Source organism: Euprymna scolopes, chromosome 3 (genome assembly GCF_053919585.1).
Source record: "Euprymna scolopes isolate OS-2025 chromosome 3, ASM5391958v1, whole genome shotgun sequence".
NCBI classification, from domain to species: Eukaryota; Metazoa; Mollusca; class Cephalopoda; order Sepiida; family Sepiolidae; genus Euprymna; species Euprymna scolopes.
The window spans coordinates 20,128,236-20,150,891 of record NC_136484.1 but is presented as its reverse complement, the minus strand read 5'-3'; the positions used below and the strand labels follow the sequence as shown (position 1 = coordinate 20,150,891).

General features: G+C 33.8%; 1 protein-coding gene across 3 annotated transcripts in view; it reads left to right on the top strand.

Moving 5' to 3' along the window:
• LOC145253353 (uncharacterized) overlaps nt 1-22,656 on the top strand; it is a 692,561-nt gene that overhangs the window by 209,902 nt on the left and 460,003 nt on the right. The window contains exon 1 of one of the 3 annotated variants that reach the window (XM_080112926.1): nt 12,952-13,052. The exons of the other annotated variants lie outside the window; for them this stretch is intronic. The gene's annotated coding sequence lies outside the window, so the exon portion shown is untranslated. Of the gene's footprint in view, nt 1-12,951; nt 13,053-22,656 lie in introns of those variants that run through there. 3 annotated transcript variants of the gene reach the window in all.

Here is a 22,656-nt window from a genome sequence, read left to right as displayed (position 1 = left end):
GTAAATTTAAGATTATATCTTACAATGTAACTTTATTATTTGTGTTGAACTATGTAGCACAATATTAATTTCTGAGTATTTATTAGCACATATTAAATTATATCATCTGAGCCAGTTCTGTATTTAAAATTCAATGAAACTATTTGATTAGAAATGTTAAAAAACTCATATTTGCTGTGTGTTGTTGGATTTTCTGTCCAAAACTAATTTTTTGTGCTATTCATAAAAATATCCCTTTTATTAAAGTACATTTGTTGATTCAATATATTTCTCATTCTGTGGAATTCCCACAGTTCCCGCCAATTAAAAATAATATATTGTCATAATCATACTTGTACATGTAAGCGGTAGTTTTTCCTAACGAAAATATTATGATTTTTTGTGCAAGAAAATATGGCTTCCAGAAGCCAAGAATATTTTCATTTATTTATTTTCAGCCAATCAGATTCAGTTTTGTAAAAAACGTTGTCTTTAATTCAGTTATAGCCTTTCTCTAAAAATATTAAAACTTCCAGCTGCAAATATTGTAATCATATTTTTTGTCAAAAACTAATTGAAAAAATAAAAGCAGAATACATATATTGTAACTAACTAGCAAAGCTACTCTCTGTTGCCCGGGATAGTAAAATAGAATAGTTAAGGAAAATTCTCTCTCTATCTTTCTCTCTCTCTCTCTCTCTCTCTCTCTCTCTCTCTCTCGTATATATATATATATATATATATATATATATATATATATATATATATATATATATATATATATGTATATTACAATAGAAAAATGCAAGCATGAAAAGTAATATGGTAAAGCTTAAACATTTTCCATGTTTAAGCTTAACCATATTACTTTTCATGGTCGCATTTTTCTATTGTAATCCATGATTTTTCCCGGCTTCCAATAAATTCACTTTAATTTCAGTCTTATTTTTTGCCCCCATAAATACATATGTAATAACAATGTACGGCACTCGTCTGCTTTCAATAAATCCCCCCAATTATCTCCCTTTTATGCTTTCATTCTCATTTTTTTACTTCTCTTTTCGAATTAGTAGCCTCAGTAGTCGCTGAAGCGGTGTGGTTGCTATGGAAACCAGTCATAAAAAGCCGTAGCTCACTTCCTTACTTATTTTTATGATTTTGAACACCAGAAAATTTATTATAACTTTTGTTTTACTGAACGAAAATTTAATTTTTTTTACAATGTAGCTGAGAAGGTGATCTATAAGCTTTAATAATTGGTTGAAATTTGGTCAAAAAATAAGTGAGCAGTGAAGCTTTAAAGTAGTTCTAAATTACTAAAACTGCCACTTAACCATATATTCAAGCACTACCGTATCTGAATTATGTATATATATATATATATATATATATATATATATATATATATATATATATATATATATATATATATATATCGCTAAAAAAATAACAGATTTTACATTTAAAAACAATAAAAACTGTGCATGAAATCTGACAAGGCGTCGTGGCTCATTGGTAAAAATGCTAGACTGCTGATGTTGTAGTCGTAAGTTTGATCCTTGTTGATGGTTGATCCATGCTGATGACGGGTGATACCCAGAAACACATGCCCATGGATATATTTTATGCACATAAAAATATTTTTAAAATATTTAAATAAAGCATTTAAATATTTAATGAATAAAAATAAGATTAAAATAGATAAAGTAAGTCCTGCCCCTCACAAAAAAAAAAATGGCGGGGGAGGAGAGTGACGCCAAAACAAAAATAAAGAGAGGGGCGTAATCTCTCTCTCTCTCTCTCTCTCTCTCTCTCTCTCTCTCTCTCTCTCTCTCTCTCTCTCTTCATCTCTTAGGAAACGATAATTAAAATACAAAAATAAGCAATGGTTCTAAAGTGTTTATATATCGCTAAAAATAACAACAGCAACAACAGATCTTATAATATAATGCTTACTCGAAAATATTAATATTTATATTATTCAATTATACATACAATATATCTATCCATCTCTCTCTCTCTCTCTCTTCTCTCTCTCTCTCTCTCTCTCTCTCTCTATATATATATATATATATATATATATATATATATATATATAATAGTTGTATACTTTTCTTTACTTATACAAATATTATTGACTACATATGTGCATACATGTTTCAGCTGTAAATTCTTCCGAAATCCAACGTTATCAGACCTCTAGTCCTAAAGGTATTAAAATTTTCTCCTCTCTCTCTCTCTCTCTCTCTCTCTCTCTCTCTCTCTATCTCTCTCTTTATCTTTCTCTCTCTTCACTGTATCGATCTATGAGTTGAATAAAGAACCAAACTGTTCAGTTATGAAGTTATCAATCATTGCAGAGTTCGTTTCATTGGTCTTCAATTAACAAAGGTTAAATTTTATTAAATAATGAAGTCCTCCAATGTTTCAGCACAATAGGAGGAAGAAAGTCTCACTTTGAGAGTTCAATCATAAACTCATTAGATGATTGAGTGATCATCATGGTGACAATAAGAAGGTCCAATATATAATACTTTAACTTACTTCACACAACCTGCCAATATAATGCAGGGGCATTACTATATAAAGTACTAGCAGAGAGACCCGACGTTGCTCGGGATTGAATGATGATCAACGAATGTTTCACAATCTTATATTTTTATTGTCATCAAAATAGGTAAAATCGCACATTTTTCAACCAAATCGATTGATTACTTGCTCTAGGTGAGGACCCATCGGGGTGCACCAGAAGAAAGCTTCTGCATAGGCATAATTTTCTTTTTTTTTATTTTTTAAATATTATTATACTAGCAGGATCTGTATACTAGCGTTGCCCAGTGGAAGTATGACACAAAGCCAGAACAGATTCATTAAAGGGCTCTCTTCCTGAAAACAAATAAAAAAAATAAACATGCCTCCCTACGGTGACTTAGTCCATAATATATTGATGTCTACATTGCACTGCAGAGAACCTACTGGTGATTTTATAATAAAATAATTTTTATATATCAAGGCTTAAATTAAAGTTTAAAATCAAATTTCAAGTATCATGCTTAAATTGTGCTCTAAACGAAACATTCATTTCGAATGCGCCTCTGTCATATAAAAAAAATACTGTTGATTTTATATGCCTGGCATTTCTGCTTATGCGCTGATAATGGCTTAAATTTAAGTTTAAAATGTAAAAGTCAAGTATCATGATGCAATTGTGCTTTAAATAGAAACATTAATTTCTAACACACTCCTGTCATATTAAAGAGCCGACTGTTCATTTTATATGTTGGACCTTTCAGCTTGTGTGGTAATAAAACTTCTCGAATGCACTTGTGATGTTAGGCTGCATAATGTGTTAACTTTGGTCAAAATAGCCTGTTCTTTCTTTCATCAATTCTTTTTCAATTATTGACACTTATCAAAGACATTCCAATACAAAACCTATTTAAGAACACTGCCAGATACATAAAATACATTTGTGTGAAATTTCATAAAGGTCGGCCTAGCCGTTTTGGATTCCATAGGAAACTCTCTCTCTCTCTCTCTCTCTCTCTCTCTCTCTCTCTCTCTCTCTCTCTCACACACACACACACACACAGTTCCTTTGATATAATAGTAGAGATAGTCTTTTTCTCTAATTTTGTAATCAATAGCCTTCTTCCTACTAAATTAATATATTTGATTCTCGTTCGTTAGTTCTTTTGGTAGATCATTTCAGTGTGTTATTAAAAGAATAAAATATTTAATTAAGTGCAAGGAATTTCAGAAAATACTTTCATCAAATCGGAATTATTTTCATATGGAAGCCATCTTTAAAAAGGGGCGTAGCTCTGTGTTCGTTAACACAGTTATTTCATTTTGTTTGAAGCAAAAAAAAAATAAATAAATAAATAATTTGGAAAAACAATGACATAGCTAAACAAAAACATAACATTGTTATAAAATGTTGCTAGAAAGGAAGGCTATCTGGGACTAGATTTAACTTTTAGAAATAAGCATTAGTATGAAAAGGAATTAGTACATATTAACATATATTGCTTTTACATGCTAGCTGATCCTATCTGGCGTTGCCCTAGAGACTTTAATTAAAATTTTGTAAAATAGGTTTATGAAAGTTAAATTAAAATATATCTAAATTTCTTTACAAAGTCTAAGGATCACGATGTAATTAATTATTTTTCTTTTTTTTTTTTTTGCCAACTATTAAGTAAACATTTACAAACAAGCCAAAATACATTTTGGTGAAATTAATTTCATAAGGTTTTATTTATTTTACACTATTGAGCAAAGTCACTAAATCATGGCATCAGTTAATTGCAAGAAAAAAATCTGTAGGCATTAAAAAAAAAAATTTGGTTAAATATTATTATACTAGCAAGATCTGTGTATCAGCATTGCTTGGTGGAAGTACACAAAGCCAGAACAGATTCATTAAAGGACCATCTCCCTCTGAAAACAAATTAAACTATGGAAGCCCTGGAAAATATTGGATGCTGACGGCCGTTGCTAAAATGAAATCATCTGGCTTCCACTGTTGGGCATTGTCTGGCAGTAGCAGCTAGCGAGGGCCACTGGCTGTCATTTTCATTACTGAGGGTTACTGGCAATTAGTGTTGGTTTGGGGTGATTACTTGCAGGTACTAGTGGGCACTGGCTTCCTTCGCAACTGGCATGATCAGTGTTAGTCTTCATTGGACTGCTCTGAACTGCAATCGTCTGTCTTCAACTGTTGGGTATTATAGAGCACTGGCATCCACTAGCTGTCACTGGATGCCTTTGGCATGCATTGATGATTGCTGGCAGTTAGTGGTGTTTTGAGACGGTTAATTGCATTTACTTGTGTTACTGGTGGACACTCGCTGCTTTTCCAACTGTCAATGTCGGTTTCCGGGGTTCACTGTAAGCCATGACTATTAAATTGTCTGTCTACAATAGTAAGCACTGGTGGTCATTGGCATTTTTAGGTGGTTACTTGCGTTTGGTCATTGTCGATCACTATCGATCGTGCCCAGTATGAAGCCCCATTGGACTGCCTTGAAATGAAATCGCCTGTCTTCAATATTCGTACACTGTCATCCATCGTATGCTACTGTCATCCAGTGATGGGAACTATTGATCACAGGTGATTATGATGGTGATTTTCAGGCAGATATTGTCACTTCTTGACAGGGGCAGGCACAGCCATGAACTGGCAGGCAAATCATCTGTCTTTAATTGTCATGCACTGTCATTAAGTGGCAAGTACTGTTATTCATGGTAGTTATTGCTACTATCACTTCGTGGCACTGGCAGGCACTGTTGTTTCAAGTTGATTACTGCTGTTTTTAGGTTGTAACTGCTGTTTTGAGGTGATTACTTGAATATTGCCATTTATCTGCGGTTACTAGTAGTACCCTGGTTGCCTTAACAACTGTTGTTTACTAGTTGTAATCGTTGTTCAAAGGCAGCCATGACTAATGTGGTATTTTGTTCCAAACTTGAGCAAAGCAAGGGCCACTCTATTCTCCATTCTATGCAATCCTGATTTGCTGCATCAGACTATGCTATATTTTAGTTATAATGTTCAATTTAAATTTAATTTTATACAATATTGTTTGTGTTTAAAAATGTTAGTTCACAGTTCATAATAGTTATAAAAAGCTGTCGTTATTATTTTACTATGATCCGTATTCTGCAGAAGTACCCACTAGTGAAGTGATATAGTGATATATAGTTATCGGTAGTTTTTTTTAACTGTTAGAAGTTCCCTTATCCCTTAAGCTAATATTCCCTTATTCTGATATCGCCATCACAGTAGCCATTGCTACCGTGTGTGTGTGTGTGTGTGTGTGTGTGTGCAAATATGTTTCTTCAATTATATTTCACCTTTTATTTATACCAATCCTTTAATATATGAATCTCGATGTAACTTACAGAGCATATAACAAATAAATGACAAAAGTTTATATTCCAAATTTCCAAAATTTGAAAATTCAAAATGGCGTAATAAAAGATAAAATAAAAGGTAATTGCAACTTCTCTTCCAATTTTCGGATTTTGTAATCATGCCCAAATACATTTTATTTTCTTTTAATGGATTGATAGTTGCTTTTTCTTTTGAGCCGTTAAGGGCAGAATAGATTCATTAATTGATATAATAATTAAATGAATGATTTTGCGCTATGAAACAGTTGCTGTCAAGAATTGTGAACATCAACATAATTAAAGGAATAAATTGTAAGATGGTCAACATCATAAAATTTGGAATATAGACTTTTGTCATTTGTTTGTTATATATGCTCTGTAATTACATTGAGCTTCATAAATTAAGGATAAAAGGTGAAACATAATTGAAAAAAATCACATTTCAACACACACACACACACACATATATATATTGAGAAGAGATTAGCTTCCTTAATTTTATAAGCAAAGAAATAAAAAAAACTATAGAAATTACGAGGGGCGTGCAATAAGTAATGCCCCTGACCCACTTCCAGTTTTCTGATCTAGCTGAAATTTTGCATGTGCAATGATTTATATTTCTACGGGTTATGTGGCAAATTACAGTTCTGAACTAATTGTGGTTTCTGTTTTACAGGTGTTTGAACTGAGTCAGGTGTGAAATGGAGCCTGTTGAATGTCGATCAGTTATCCGGTTTTTGTATTTGAAAGGACGCACACCACAGGAGACTTTTGATAAAATGAAAGAAACTTATGGTGATAATGCCTCATCATATGACCTTGTAAAACGCTAGCATCGTGAATTCAAACATGGCCAGAAGTCTGTGGAAACAGCTCCCAGACCTAGTCGCTCCCCCCCCCATTGATGAGGCATCTGTCCGTCAAGTTGAGGCTGCCATTTTGGAAGATCGGCGCATTACTATTCGCCAAATAGCCCAAGATGTCAAGATTAGTACAGGGTATGTGGAAACTATCATTCATGACCATTTGCATATGCATAAGGTGTCTGCCAGATGGATTCCCAGGTTGCTCACACCATTCCAGAAGCGAGAATGCGTCGAGTGCTTGAGGATGAATTTGGAGATGTGCCAAGAAGATGAGTCAAAGTGTTTCAAAAGACTGATTACGCAGGATGAAACCTGAGTCCATCACTATGATCCAGAGACCGAAGCCCAGTCAATGCAGTGGAAGCACTTGGACTCACCACCTCCAAATAAGGCAAGGGTGCAGCCCTCTGCTGGCAAGGTCATGCTTACAGTCTTCTAGGACCAGGACGGAGTATTGATGACAGATTTCCTGGCAAAGGGTACCACAATTACAGGAGCCTATTATGCTGCACTTTTGAGGAAATTAAGGGAAGCTATCAAAATCAGTAGGCGAGGCAAGATCAGCAAAGATACCCTCCTCCTGCAGGACAATGCTTCGGTCCACAACTCGCATGTCGCCAGATCAGAAGCACGGGCGTGTGGTTATGAAATCCTTCCCCATCCTCCCTACTCTCCTGACCTTGCACCCTCTGACTTTCTCCTCTTCCCAGCCATGAAGTTGTTTTTGAAAGAAATGTGTTTCCCAGATGATTCAGTCTTGATTTCTGAAGTCACGTCGTGGTTGGAGGACCAACCTGGAGTGTTCTACAAAAATGGTCTCCAGAGCTGCATCAAATGATAGGAGAAATGCATAACTCAGGGTGGTTCCTATGTAGAGAAAGACTAATAGCTGTGCCAAGTTTCGTTGCTCTACTGCTATGAGAAGTGGGTCAGGAGCATTACTTATTGCGCGCCCCTCGTAAGCTTACAAATTTTTATAAGAAGTTTCACTTAATGTCTACTTGACACCTAATTTTGTATTCATTCATAAAACTAATATATATATATATATATATATATATATATATATATATATATATATATATATATATATATATATATATTTGGTAGCTTTAATTGATTTCTAGGTCAAACCCAGTCAAAATTGATTTCATTATTGAGTTTGATTCGATGATGGAATATTGATTGCTAGGCAGGAAGTATAATGGATGACGAGAAAAATGTTATTTTTTTCAGGTTTGTGATTCAACCTTTTTGTTTTTAAAATTGTCAAATGGACATTGATTTTTATGAATGAATTGACATCTGTTTTAGGAGACTTGATAAAAGCGATGAAAAATCTAGAGAGAGAAAGAGAGGGGGAGGAGGGGAAGATGGGGGAGAGACAAACATTTTTGCAAAACTTTATAGAATTGAAAGATTCAGTTATTCATTTTTTGCAGATGTATATTTAATGGAGAACCGCAACTTTTAATGTAAATTCACTCACGTAAATTTCTCGTACATAAATGTGTGTTAGATGTGTGTATTGAAATAAATGCACGGACATCCACGCATATGTATTTATGAGGGAGATTGTTTGCTTCATCACACACACACACACACACACACACACACACACACACACACACACACACACACACACACACACACGTACACATGTACACACGCGCACTTGTGTGTGTTATTACAAGAAAGCTAATTCCAATCTATGGTCTTCCCTTGTCAAACTTTCACAAAAAACATTCGACTAGCTACATCCAATATCAATAATTTTCCCCACTCTCTATCTGTGACTAATCCTAAATGCAGATTCCACGAGCAAAGTTTCTGTCCTAAAACTGTTTGCACACTGTTCCAGTGACCTGCTTCCTGACCGATTACAACATGGTAGCCTTCAAGTCCAATGTAAACAAGTTCTTGTTGAACCATCCCCTTAAATAATCAAAATTCTACCCAATCTACACCATTAACAATTACTAAACTTTGAAATTAGAAAAACTTTTTTTGCAAGGCATGGAAATAGTAAAACGAAATGTCTTTTATAAACTTTAAAAATTAATGGTACCAACTTTAATTTGAAATTCATCAATTTTGAAAGCACGCTTTCATGGACTTTTCAAAGTAAAATATAAGAATTTAAATTAAATCCAAAAATTAAATTGGATTTATTTTATGTTATGTACATTTCATTGTACTTAAAAAAAATTATTATAGCTATTATTTAGCAATTAATTATATAGATATATAATTTACAGCTAATTAAAAAAAAAAAAATTTCTACATTTTTATTAGAGTTATTGTTTTGATTCTTATTTATTTTATTTTAGCATATTAGTCTTTTTTTTTTGTCAGTTATCCGAAAATAAAGTTTATTCTGTGTTTACAATTAGTGACTACTTAACACACACACACACACACACACACACACACACACACACACACACACACACACACCCTGGAAAACGGAACTATTAAGCATGACAAATATGTGACAAGAAGAAGAATAAAGCAACCTTAGTAGAAGTTAGTGTCCCCAATGGTGCAGGATTAAACCGAGCTGAGAGAAAAAAAAATGATAACGAAATACCAAGGTCTTATGTGCGACATGAATAGAAATTGGAATCTTGGGAAGATCTCCATCATTCCAATAATTATAAGAGCAACCTGACTCATTAAAACGAATTTCAAAAATTACCTGGCAAATACACCCAATTAACCAAGTGCAAGAAAGATTCAAACAACTACACATAAAGGGACGATTAGCATTTTCAAACTGGTCTCTCAATTGGAATGTATCCAACAGTGAGTAAATATCTGGCATCCAGCAGGATACTCCATCCACAGTAAAAAAAAAAAAGAAATGAAAAATATACTTTTAAGTCCAATATAAACAGGTTCTTAATGAACCCTCCCCTATGTAATCCAACTTACAAAAATTCCACTACTTATGTTTACTACGCTATAATCACATTGACTAATGTACATGCATTAGCCCTTATCCTCGAGTAGCCTCCGGGCCTTGATAAGTGGTGATTCCTGTGTAAAAAAAAAGTGTAGATTGATAACATAAACCAAAACCAATATTTTTTCAAAAGTGCTTAATACATGAGTAGCGCTTTTATAAATAAAATTACAAGCATTATTAGGAACCTATGCAATTCGACCAACGTAAAAGTCCCTCAATGGGGGTCCTGGATATGACCTTTAACTATATCCAGTGGTGAGGCCCCAGCTTGCGGGTTTTGGGGAGTGTGGAGCCACCCTTTAATTACCATTGCTCCCAGGTCCACTCTGACCCGGAGTGGTAGTACCTGTTGGGTTCCAACTATGGGTTGAATAGAAACCGACTTAAAAACAAGAAATATATTCTATTAAAACATTTTTTCTTCAAAATCTTTGGATTCGGCATTAAATAACCCGAAAAGGGTTGATATGCCGTAAAACAAAAACAACCAACCAACAAATCCTATATTAGCATTTCAGCCCGGCGTTGCCCGGGTCTTTGGAGGTGTGTCTTTTTTATATCCATATTTTTTATATCCATTTTATTCCCTATTTTTATTCTTCTATATTTAATAACTTTATATCTCTTACAACTTTTATTATCTATTATCTAATATATAAAAGGCTACATGTCTGTTTGTCAGTCTCCATATTTTCAAACTCTAAATGATTGGATTTTTTATGAATTGTTCTTTTATGAGTCATTAGCCTATTATGTTACCTTCTCTCTTGTTCTGATGAGAAGAATTAGGCTTCTAAATACCGTGGTATAAAGAGTTCTCACTTACCCTACACCCCAATTGATTTATACCTTTATTGAGTAAATGAATAGATCTATATATATATTACTATATAATTTTATATCGTCATTTTCTTTTCTTTCTTTATTGATATATATATATATATATATATATATATATATATATATATATATATATATATATATATATATATATATATATATCCAGTTTTCTGAATAGTTCATTTAGTATTTTGGTCAAATTGGTGTATATAAATTTCACTGGTTTCTAGTTCCAGTTTTCTTCTTTTTTTTTTTTCGTGAGTATTTTTTTTTTTTTTTTTTGCAAAAAGTAAAAAAAAATATCTGAAATAAGAAACGCATCAATTTGACCAAAATACAAAAAAAAATTGGAAAAATTAAAAAAGAAACGCTCCGTGTTAGCATGACAATTTCTTATGAGGACGAAACATGGGAAACTCTGTAGCTTAATCGCCATAGATATTTTCATAACTTACTATATCTATCTAGCTAATGTGTGTGTGTGTGTGTGTGTGTGTGTGTGTGTGTGTGTGTGTGTGTGTGTGTGTGTGTGTGTGTGTGTGTGTGTGTTTTGATTTAACAGCTCATCTTACAAAACCAATAGCATATTTGTAATCAACAAGTTACTCATGATAGTTTAGTCATAGTTTGCATATCATGGCTTTGGGAAATCATAAAAGTACCTCCCCCTCCCTCAAATACAAATAAATCTGATTCACATGTAATTTAAACCCGACCGTTTAAAGACAAAATTTCAAGAATCTTCTTGTATGTTAATGTGGAATTAGGATGCATAAAGTGCCACCCCTTCTTTGAGACTTGAAATATATTCAATCTGTATAAAATGTGAACAATCAGAAATGTGCAGACTGTGAGCCAATCTGGAATACTTACCAAACTTACCAAGTGCAATATCTGATTAAGAGATTCAAAGGAATCCATGATATCGGTACCTCTTGATAAGAATGAATTAAATAGGAATTGCTCGCAGATAATCAAATCATATTGACTCTAAGAGTTTATATAAGTAGTAATAATCTATTTAAAAGCAGCACATTTAAGCAGATGTTTTTTTCTCTATTGACAAATCTATATATCTATAAAAGTGAACGTGTCTGTGTGTGTGTGTCTGTGTGTGTATCTGTGTACATTTCCCTACGCAATAACTCCGTCAATTTTCAGTTTACAAACTCAAAATTTGATATACAGGGTACTGAGATTTGAGAAAATCTTTGTGATCGGTTTTCGGCCAGACATTTTGTTGTTAAGGGATCAAAGTTCAACGATTTGACCTTTGAGAACTCTACCAAACTCCTCCGACAATTTTGGGCCCAAACACTTGAGAATTTAGATATAGATTTCTTGGACAGGGATCTAAGTTAATAACTTGATTTGAGCCCAAAACAATAAATAGTAAGGGGTCATGATAGAGGTCAAAGTTCAAAAAATTAATCGCTTTTTTTTGTTTGCTCAACATACACCTCCAAACACCCGGGCAACGCGGGGCTGAAATGCTAGTTCAAAATAAAAAAAAATAATCTAATAGAAATGCCTTTGAATGGTATGAACTCTACTATTACAAATTTTGATTTCATGAATGGCATCAAATATATATTATTTTCCACTCAAACATACATATATTTTCTTTACGTCTGTGTTGAATATAATTTCAGAATGTTGTTAATTTTATTTTTTAACAGATTACACATCAATTTGGAAAAATGTGTAATAGTCAAGTATAAGTTACTTCCCTTCGTTAGAACTCTTCACTGACGTCATTTTCATAAACACGGTTTTATCTTTGTCTTCCTTCAGTCCAGACGTTTAAACACACAGCTAATAAAAGCATAAAGTGAGCACAAAAGGCGTTCTCTTGATTCTTGCCTTCAGCTGTCTATTACATTGAATCAGATATGGAGAATCAGCATGGGCCTTTTGCAATCGCCAAACCTAATGTCCTGAGCGAGTAACGTGAAGAAAGATTTTTTTAAGATGTAGTTCAAGAAATTCAAAAACTATAGGTAGAGTCATCATTTAAAAACAAAAAACAAAAAACAAAACAAATGTTGACGCCTGACAACGTCAAAAGCACACTCTTTGTGACACAGAGTCGGTGAAAAAGCAACGGAAGTATACAGCGCTTTGTCTTTCATAGACGAGGAAACTACTGTGTTTTGATTCATAAAGTTTCAAAGTTTTTTGATAGCAAAAGGATTTGTTACATTTCCAAAAACAGAAACTAGAAGAAATTCTTAAAGGATATCACCTCACAAGCCAAACTATGCAACTTTGAACTTTCAGAGACTTGGCGGACATGAAATCAAAAATAATCCAAGCCTATGTGGAACTGGATTCAGTCTCTTTCTGACCTGAACGCCTAGCCATCTCCAACTTGCTTTCTAAAACCCTCTCTTGATTACAGCCATAAGCTACCAAAACACATTATCATTGCAGTCGTCTTCAAACTACTCCCATCTCTGACTGGTCACAGGTGCAGGTCTTCAAAACATCATTTACAATATGTAAGTTTCATTTATTTATACATTGTCCATAATCTCTCTCTCTATTTGTTGATCCTGGTAATACATGTTTTTTTTTATAGATTGGGTTGGAACATTAATGTATATGAATCACTCAACAATTAATCTAGGGTGATAGACTGATTTCAGCACTTCTTTAACAATTTAATGCCTTTTTGGTACACGATTTGTCCGTATTTATTCTGATTCCAACTCAAGTTTTGGCAACATCACATTGGCATCTTCTGGCATGGCTGCAGAGGCAGTTGATGTGATTAGTTAATGAGCTGTCAGCAGACGACAAATTTTAGTGAATTCATGCAGTGCATTTAAACCAGAAATTTTTTTATCTTTTTATTTTAATTCGAAAATGAATTATAGCATGCTGTGTAAATACATTACTTCGGTACTTATGCACTTATGTTACTGTGCTGAAATAATAACGTTATTTAGAAAGCCATTCTTAGCATGGGGAGGGGATGTTTTGGAATCATTCTATACTTTCACTTAATTTAAAAATTGAAACTGAAATTTTTTTTTTCCACTGTTGTTTCCACGTTTTTGTCCTAAAAAAAATTATTTATTAATTAAAAAAAAATAATTAAAACTTTGCTTGAAAAAAATTTTTCTTTTTCTTTCATACAATTAAACTTATGGTAACTAAATTTTTGTTTCATGTTTTTTCCCCCCTCCAATCTTTTTATTCTGTCCACTTTTTGAAATTATCATTCCTGATAGTCGTTGACATTTTTTAGCTGCTTCTATAACCATGCTGAAAGATTGTGATACAATGTTCTCAGAACTTAGGCCAGGATTTGAATAAGTACCGATTTGTTTTGGGCTTTAGAATCCGAAGTTGAAGAGCCACTGCTTAAAACGACAAGATGCTCCAATAAGGCTAACTGGGATGTCATCAGGGATGCTCCATGGGAAAACATATTTTCTCTTCCTGCTGAATAATGCACAAATGAAACCACTGAATAGTTTAAAATGGCAATTGAAGCACATATTCCCACTCATAATTTCTATAGCAAACTCTACTCTCCCCAATGGTTTACTTCTATTTGCACAGTTGCCATTGCTCAAAGGCAGCATGTATACTGCAGATTTATCCAATATAAATCCTGTATAAATAGACAAAAGTTTATACAAGCTAGAATAAAATTGTAAGAACGAATTACAGCCATGAGAGAATATCCTGAAACTACCAGAAAACACATTGAAACGCAGAAATTAAGAACTCTTGACTTTTGAAAAAGTAAAGTGTAGTAAATAATAGGCAATCAACAATTCCCAACAATCTTGAAGTTATTTGCATGGCAACCGAGAAGACTAATTTGTTTGCCTGTCGGTTTTCCTCCAACTCTACTTTGAACCCAGCAAACCACTGCCTCCCAGACAGAAACCACATTAGATGATCTGAAAATCACCCCTTCTCAAATACATGATATCATAAAAAACCTAGACACCTCAAAAGCATGTGGACCTGATCTTATCCTGGCTGTACTATTAAAAAAATGCCTGCTGAGGTTGGTCCAGTGTTCAAGCTTTTCAACAAATGCCCTAACGGATCTTGCTTTTCTGATTACTGGAAAACTGCTTCTGTGGTACCAGTTTACAAAAATTCTGGCAAAAGAACTGACCTATTAAATTATCGCCCCATTAGCCTCCTCCTTCTTTTCACCAAAATATTTGAGTCCATAATAAATCAAGCTGTAGTCCACCACCTCACTGCTGCTAAACTTCTGTCTGACCAATAGTATGGGTTTAGGCAAGCCCGTTCTACTACAGATATCCTAACTGTAATCTCTGAACGTATACACCAGTCACTGGATAAAACAGGGGAGGCTAGGAAAGTAGCCCTATATATATCTAATGTATTTGACAGGATATGGCATGATGGTCTTTTCATGAAAATCTGAAAATCAGATCCTATGGTATTATTAGACAAATACTAAACATAATTAAATCCTTTTTAAATAAGAGAAGAACCCAGGTTGTCCTGATGATATTTTATAAATGCGGGTGTACTTTATTATTCCTGATATTCATAAATGACCTCCCTGATAAAATTGTCTCTGAGATGGGTATATTTGCTGACGCCATCACGCTCTATAACAGACATAAGGGAAAAATGAATGAACACATATCCAATGCAAGTCAGTCTGTAGTGGAATGGGGACAAAAATAGATGGTTACATTCAATGCTGCCAAGACTAAGCTTCTTTCCTTTAATAACTACAAAAACCTTCTCAACCACCAATAGCCATGGTTAATTATACATTACCTGAAAGTACTTTGTTCAAACTCCACAGCTTAACGTTCACAGGGAACATGAGTTGGAACAGATACATTGAGGGCATTGCCAAGGCTGTTGCAAGGAAGGTGGGCTCTCTCTACCATGCTAGAAAATTACTTATGCTTGAAAGTATCCTGTATCTCTACATGACCACCATTCGCCCATATAAGGAGTATTGTTACCACATTTGGGCTGATGCATCTGCTGTTAGTCTCTCTCTCTTAGACAGAGTCCAAAAGAGTTGCCAACCTAATAGGTCCCACACTATCAACTGGACTTCAACCGCTGTCCCATGGACGAAATGTTGCATCTCTCTGCCTGTTTTACAAGTATTTTCATGGTAGATTCTCCGACGGACTACAAGCTCTTGTCCTCAACATAAATACCCTCAACAAACCTGACAAGCAGCAAAATTCCACCAATACACAGTAGAAATCCCTAAATGTAAGAAAGCGTTCTACTCTACTAGTTTCTTCCCTAGGGCTGCTAGACTTTGAAATTCCCTTCTGGGTTCCTGCTTCCCCAACTGTACTGACATGCAGAAGTTCAAACGTAACGTAAAGGCATCTTGCTGCTCAACTTGTTACATAGTATCTCTGAAAATTATGTTCCAGATAGTAGCCCCCTACATCAAAGTGGCACTGTGCCTTGTTTGGGGTAAAAATACAATAAAAAAATAAAAAAAATAAAAATCGACTGGATCTTTTATTAGTGGCGTCATCTGTATTTCAGATCCGGGACTTATTGAGTAATGTATTACTTTTACTTAGTAATTACTAACAGAGCTATCTGGCATTGATTCTATCCCTCTTCCTTCCCCCTCCTCTCCCCACTTCTCTCTTTCTTCTTCACCCATTCTATTCTAGTTTAGCTGATCTTTTTGTTAGTCTAAAACTTCTGCCACCTGATATTGGCAATACTCTGCTTATGAAGGTAAATCTAATATATAATCTATTATATAAAAAGCTATATATCTGTCTGTCTGTCTCCGTATTTCCAAACTCTATCTCTTTCGAAACTAAAGGTCGCAGAGCTGCACTAGAGGACGCATATGATTGGATTTTTTATGGACCATTCCTTTATGGGCCTTTAGCCGGTTACAATAGTTTTTAAGGAGTCAAAAATGTGTCAAAATTGAAAAAATCTTTATACATTTTTTACATTCATCTTAATTTATTTTAATTTTTAATCAGTTCATATGCGTGTCATGTTGGTACAGTGGTAACATCACCAGCTTTGAATGCTACAGTTTTGCTTTCAGTTTCGATTCTAGCTGATGGCACCCAAATACATTTTTTTTTTTTTTTACTTTTGAAATCATGACTCTATAATAATATTAGCAGGCCGCTTGGCATTACCTGGTCGTAAAATACGCTTAAATATAATATTTTGATTAATGCAGATTTCATATTTATTATTATACTAGCAGGGGTACCTTGCGTTGCCCGGGTGTTTGTGTTGTATAATGATAATCAAAAAGGCGTATGTTGTATAATCGAGTACCATACAATGGGGGTTTCTAAAAAGGGGTCTGCTGTGTAATGTGTACCATAGCACCATATATCGGTATGTGTACTTGGAACGAAGGATTCATCCTGATGTGTATACGTGTCACTAAATGTCTATTGTTGGTGATTCTTCACTATATGAACCCTAAGTTATATTGTTGCGGTCTATTTGTTATATTTATATATAATTGTTCATATGCGGGTATGTATCTATATGAAAGATGTATTTTGGACATACCTTAATTTCATACGTCCTTGATCTTGTCCACCTGGAATTCATCTTGTTCTTGGAAGGGAGGCTGGAATCTGTTTGGACGAATATTCATTCATTTCCAAGAACGCTGGTTGGTTTTACATAGTTTTTATTCACTTTCCAGGCATCGATCGCAGAAAAATGGAAATTGAATATCTTTGCTTGCGTGGTTAATTCTAGGTCTCCATTCTGAGATACGTTAGCTTCCTCCCCAGTGAAGGGGGGGGGATGATCTGTTAAACCGTCCGCTCTGCTCAACGTCCAAATTCCAACTCCCAATGATCTCCAGCTAACCTGATCCACGTAACTCACATGTAGATCCTATCAACTGATAAGATCTTCCGGTAAACTTGTCTATGATATGATTTTACCATATTTTGACAGTTTTTATCAACATTCTTCACATTCATCTCTTGTTTATCTCTCCAGTTAGATAAATAGATAGATTGGGATGGATAGATACATAAATAGATAGATAGATAGATCAAGATATATATCGATAATACATATATAGATAAAGAGATAGATCGATACTTTCTTGGAGGTGTAAAAGAAAAAAAATGAACCCGAAGATGGAAAATAAGTGAAAGAAAACGTGACATTTTACGGAGAGATAGGAAGTGAAAAGCGTTGAAATTTAGCAATGTCAGTCAAAAGTTGACTTGCAGAATGAACGTTGGCTGGAGGTCAGTTAAGCTTTCAACCGTTTCATTTATTTGCTTCCCCACGATGTTGGGGGAAACCAGCTCCCCACAAAAAGGGAGTGTCCAAATGAATAACAATTGTCTGATATGGGGGGTTTCCCCGACATTGCTCAAAGCTAATTGCTTACTGGATGTCCCACCCGGCCTTTGCTTTTGCTTTTTTGATTTGTTTCACTTTTATACGAAAAACTCGAACAAACATGCGAAAGGATGGAATAGCGTGAATTTTATAAAAGTCGATGTAAATAAATGTGAATACGATGTCCATTCGCAAATCGTAAATATTATAATCTAGGGAGTATATAAAATGTTTTAAGAAATAGTAACCCCCCCCCCCCGGCGAAAAAAGCCTTTGCTGGACATACAAAAATGCGTGCGGCCGTTTTGCCTTATATATATATATATATATAAACTAGCAGGGGTGTTTAGAGGTGTAAAAGAAGAAAAAAATTGCTAGTAGAGAGTGAGGCTTGAACCCGTGACGAACCCGAAGGCGGAAAAGAAAGTGAAAGAAAGCATGAACTTTTACCGCAATGCTACAAAGCCATAAAAATTGGGAAGCGTTGATTTTTAGCGATGTCAATAAAAAAGTTGACTTGCTAAGTGAATGCAGAAATGAACGTTGGCTGAAGGCCAGTTCAGCTTCCCACTGTTTTATTGAGGAAACCTTGCCCCCCCCGAAAAAGGGGAGCTCTCAAATGAATAGCAATTGTCTGATATGAAGGGTATTCCCCACATTGATCAAAGCTAATTGCTTTCAAGATGTCCTGGCATGAAAGGCCGCTGACACCTTTGCATTAGTGAATTTCGCTTTATTTATATGAAAAGGACCAACAAACATGAGAGAGGATGGAATAGCGTGAATTATATAAAATGCAATCAAAATAAACGTTCCTTCGCAAATCATAGATATTATGATCTTGGGGGTATATAAAAAGTTGTAAAAAATAGTAACCCCCGCCCCCCGGAAAAAAGCATTTGCTGGTCATACAAAAACGTGCGCGCCACTTTTGCCTTTTATATATAAAGAAGATTATTATATTGGATTTAAAAAGGAAAAAAAAAAAATGACTTGTGTGCCACCACCGAGAATCGAAACTAAAATGTTTAGCTTATGATTCATTTTTCTTTGGACGTTAATGCCTGAGCTATGAAGACATGTTTGCCGCAAGGCTAAAAGTTAAAATCTGAACCAATAGCTATTACGTTATGCATGCATATTCGTAATGCCATCATTCGACCATCACCTGGCAAATTCCATTTTTTTAATTTTCACACTTTTGCACTAATTTTCCCTGTTTAAAACCGTATGGGTTCAAATATCCTATATATTAAGTTTCATGTCTGTAGACCAAAAACTATAGGAAGAGTTTAGTAGGCAAAATGTTTTAAACAAATACATATACGCACACATAAATATATGTAGAAAGAGGTTTGTGTTTACTATAACCTTTTTACGCAAATATTATGCAAGTATAAATCATGTAGAATATCTGCATGAATATAATTACACATAATAGTTAACAAAAGATGATTATCCCATAAGGAAACTGAAAAACTAATAGGGAATTAATTAAAATGAACGTTTAAGAGAATTTACAAATTAGCTAGATCTTTTGCAAATGAATGCAATTCCACGAGCCATACATAACAAAGCTGTATTTTCTTTTTAAATAAATAGAAAGAAGGGTTTTGAAAATGTATATCAATGCACAAAAAAAAAAAAAATTATAGGAGTATAGATATATGAAATCTAGATAAATTAAAATATCATATTTAAGCGTATTTTACGACCGGGCAAAGCTGCCCCCCCCCCGTTAGTATCTATATAATATTCTGCTTGTTCCTTTCTTAGTCTGCACATTACACATTGAAAAAAAGCCAAATACAATGCTTGAAGGCCAAATTGCTTTAAAAAAAAAAAGGCCAAATTCACGAAATTTGGTTTACAAAGGCAAATCTAGCAAACCTGGACAAGAATATAAGCATGACCTCCCTTTGCAACCTCGTTTTCAAATATCATTATAATAATATATGATCATTGTTGTAATGATGTAAAAAAAGGAACTCGTAGTAATTTCAATGCAGCCAGCAAAATGTTATGTAAAAAGGGGAACATTCAAAAGAAACAGGACAACATAAAAGAACATTGTCTGATAAGAGGTGCTAGACTGGAGAAGTAAATTAAAGATTGTACCTTACAATGTGATTTTATTATTTGTATTGAACTATATAGCACAATATTACTTTCTAAGCCTTTATTAATATTTTTTAATTTATCTTATTTGGGACATTTCCATATTTAAAATACAATATACACTACTTTCATAGAAATGTTAATAAACTCATATTTGCAGCATGTTATTGATTTTTCTGTTCAAAAACTAATTTTTTACGCTATCCAGAAAAATATCAGCTTTATCAAAACATTCGTTGATAAATACATTTCTCATTACATGGAATTTCCACGGGTCATGCTAGTAAATATATTATGCCAAATGCATATCATCACTTTGGCATGGTTGACAAGGTTTGATCTCGGTTTCAACTGTCTCCCTATCTTAAACATTGATAAGTATATGTTTTTTTTTTTTTTTTAGAGGCAGCGAACTTTAAATTACAACTCTATTTTCTTTAATTCCAGATTTGGCAACTATCGGTTATTTTGAATTCAGCTCGGGTTGGTAATTTATCATGAAGAGACTGAAACCCAAGCAACGTTTTCAAATTGCGCAAATTTATTTTGAAAATCATTTTGAAACAATTGATGAATGAATAATTTCATGAAACGAACTTGTCAACTAACCATCTCGTTTGTGCGATTTAGCACCATCAAATTATTTTCTTTGGGCATATGCAAAGTTCTACGTCTATGCTGATAAACCAGACACAATAGACTACTTGGAAGACCATATTCGACATGTTATTGCCCAAATACAGCCTGATTTAATGCATGGAGTTTGTGAAAAATAGAACTCTACATTATGCCATATATGTGAGTCGCAGGGAGGTTTATGCTTGAAATTATATTTTAATTATAAATGTTAAAAAAATCTTTGGAATACAGTACACCCTCACCTGTTCACAGTTCCGCATATGTAGCTTTGCATATTGATGAGGTAGGCTGTTAACTGTATCGCATTGTATACTGCTATGCCAGGCTAGCATCATGACATCGAAAAACAAATGGTCGGTAAACAGTGTTGCAAATTTAGTGGTTTTTCCCACTAGATCTGGAGATTTTGTTTGGAATATAGTGGATAAATTTTAGAACTAGCGGCTAGCGGTTTTATTTTTTTTTTAAATCTAGAGATTTCGTTTGTTACAGGACAAAAGTATGTTCACATTATTGTTACTACATTAATGAACTACATAACTGCATGCAATATTACTATATTATTAATGTGTTAATGAGTAAATGTGTTTTTAGAAAGTATTTGGGAAACATTTAGTACTGTATATAATGTCATATATAGACGTTTTAAAACTGCATTTAGTATTTGCGTTTTTTTTTGTTTTTTTTTTCACTATTTGTGAAGAGGGGGGGGTAAAGAACATAACCTTGCAAATAAAGAGGAAATACTGTAAACCACATATTTGTATCATAAAAATATTTTTTTGATTTATTTTAATTTAAAGTCCACCGCTTCAAAAAAAAAAAAAAAAAATACACAATTTGCATCTACTAACATAACTATTAGTTAAAATATCTTTGTTCAGATGGATCTGGTATTACATTGTCTACAGGATATCTTTTACATAGAATGTCATAATGAGACTATGGATCAACCTTACCGGGGTATAAGTTCGAAGCTTGTAGGAAGAGATAAAAAGTAGACAAAGGATGTCAGATATAAAATTGAGAGAGTGGTGACTGCTGGAATCCTTGATGAAAACAGGCATGTTTTTAAGACGATCTGACAAAACGTTAAATAACTAAGCTATGTGCTTATAAAATTAGTCTCTCTCTTACATCTCTATTTACTTTCCCTTTGACTTTGCAGCTTACTGGACAATCAAGTTACGGCTGATCTGAATAAATCATTCATTTTCTAAAAGACATACTCTCATCAATATTTAACAATCCATATACCTATCGGGTATAAAATATTTGCTGAAAAGATGAAAATATTAAATGAAAAAGAAGAGAAAGAAAACAAGGTGTGTGAATGACATTGATCGTTTTGTCTTTTTTTTGTGATCAAATATTTGGCTGATAATAACTTGGCAATATTTAAAAATAATAAAACTATGTCTAGAAATATCTTTAATTTTTGAACAAGTTATTGAAGGTGTATCAGGAGCAGGTACGATAGGCAAAGATAAACAAGGCCAAGAATTTACTTATATATATATATATATATATATATAAGGTCCAGGGTCCGAGTCCTAATAACAGTCAAGCTAAGCTGACGAGGGGTAGGGCCCCGAAACATGCATGTGCATAGATTACTGTTTTAAAAAATAAATAAATAAAAATATTATTTATTTACGTCCAAAATAAAAAATGGGCAATTTCTAAAAACACAAACAAAAAAAAACATCCGATCTTCAAGGTGAAGGCGCTAATCTTAATATCGTTTAACAAATCAACAACAAAAACTACGTAAATATATATGTATATATAGAGAGAGAGAATTTTTTTAAAAGCCAAAAACAATGCGGAGAAAGACCGGAATCATGAAAGTAAAGAATTGAAAAACAAATAAATGTAGACGGGTATGCTTGAGTAGAGGAGTGCCTAGCCGTTTATTCGTCTATCATTCTTCACCACAATGTATAATTATTTATAACCAAGTTGCTGGTATGTCCGGTGTATGTAAAGTCCGTGGGTGGTATGGAA